The 1,053-nt window shown below is 54.7% G+C and overlaps 1 protein-coding gene across 1 annotated transcript in view; it reads right to left on the bottom strand.

The window, feature by feature from the left end:
- The window catches only part of OTOA (otoancorin), a gene marked incomplete at its 3' end in the record, with an annotated part of 56,992 nt that overhangs the window by 28,925 nt on the left and 27,014 nt on the right, over window positions 1–1,053 (bottom strand). The window lies entirely within an intron of this gene.

Below are 1,053 nucleotides of genomic sequence, written 5' to 3'. Positions count from 1 at the left end.
GGCGCGGGGGGGGGGTGGGGGTGCTCTGCTGCCTGAGGCCACAGCACACATACCCGAAGCAGGGCCCGAGCGCCACAGCTGACCGCCGAGGGCTGCTTTATGTTCAACCTGAACTGGCTGACATTTCACTTGTGGGGAATTCCCACAAAGATCTGGATGAGTCTCTGGCTTTTTAAAATATGGGCCCACACGCTGACCGCCGAGGGCTGCTTTATGTTCAACCTGAACTAGCTGACATTTCACTTGTGGGGAATTCCCACAAAGATCCGGATGAGTCTCTGGCTTTTTAAAATATGGGCCCACATGGGCAACAGTGGGCAAGAACGGACCAGCCGCTGCCCCTCGGTGGGCCCCGGGCTCTCAGGGACCAGCCCGGCCCCTCTCTCAGTGCTGGAGGCAGCCGGCGCTCTCACCCTGTCACCGGCACACAGCTGGCATGGCAAAGCCCACACTCAGTTCCCTCCAGGCAGAAACTCCACTGAAATAAAGACGTGCCTCAGCCCCAGCCGGTTTGGCTCAGTGGATTAAGCGTCAGCCTCCGCACTGAAGGGTCCCAGGTTCGATTCCTGGTCAGGGCACAGGCCCGGGTTGTGGGCTCAATCCCAGGAGGGAGCGTGCAGGAGGCGGCCGACCAGTGATTCTCGCTCATTGATGTCTCTCTCCCCCTTCCTCTCTGAAGTCAGTAAACACACATTTTAAAATAATAAAGGTGTGTTTCAGGGCACGAGTCTGATGCTTTCTGAGAAAATGGCTGAGCTCGCACCCTCGGAGGTGATGCATGTTCCCTCCGCATCCGAGTGAAGATGCGGGGTTTCCATGTAAGCAGGCGGATTCCGTGGTTCTACAAGAGGCTGGTTGCGTGGCTTCCCTCAGTTATGCTCTAAAGCAGTGGTTCTCAGCCTTCTGGCCCTTTAAATACAGTTCCTCATGTTGTGACCCAACCATAAAATTATTTTCGTTGCTACTTCATAACTGTAATGTTGCTACTGTTATGAATCATAATGTAAATATATATGCAGGAGGATGGTCTTAGGCGACCCCTGTGAAAGGGTC

Source organism: Myotis brandtii, unplaced genomic scaffold (assembly GCF_000412655.1).
Source record: "Myotis brandtii unplaced genomic scaffold, ASM41265v1 scaffold407, whole genome shotgun sequence".
NCBI lineage: Eukaryota > Metazoa > Chordata > Mammalia > Chiroptera > Vespertilionidae > Myotis > Myotis brandtii.
This window is presented reverse-complemented; position numbering and strand designations above follow the sequence as displayed.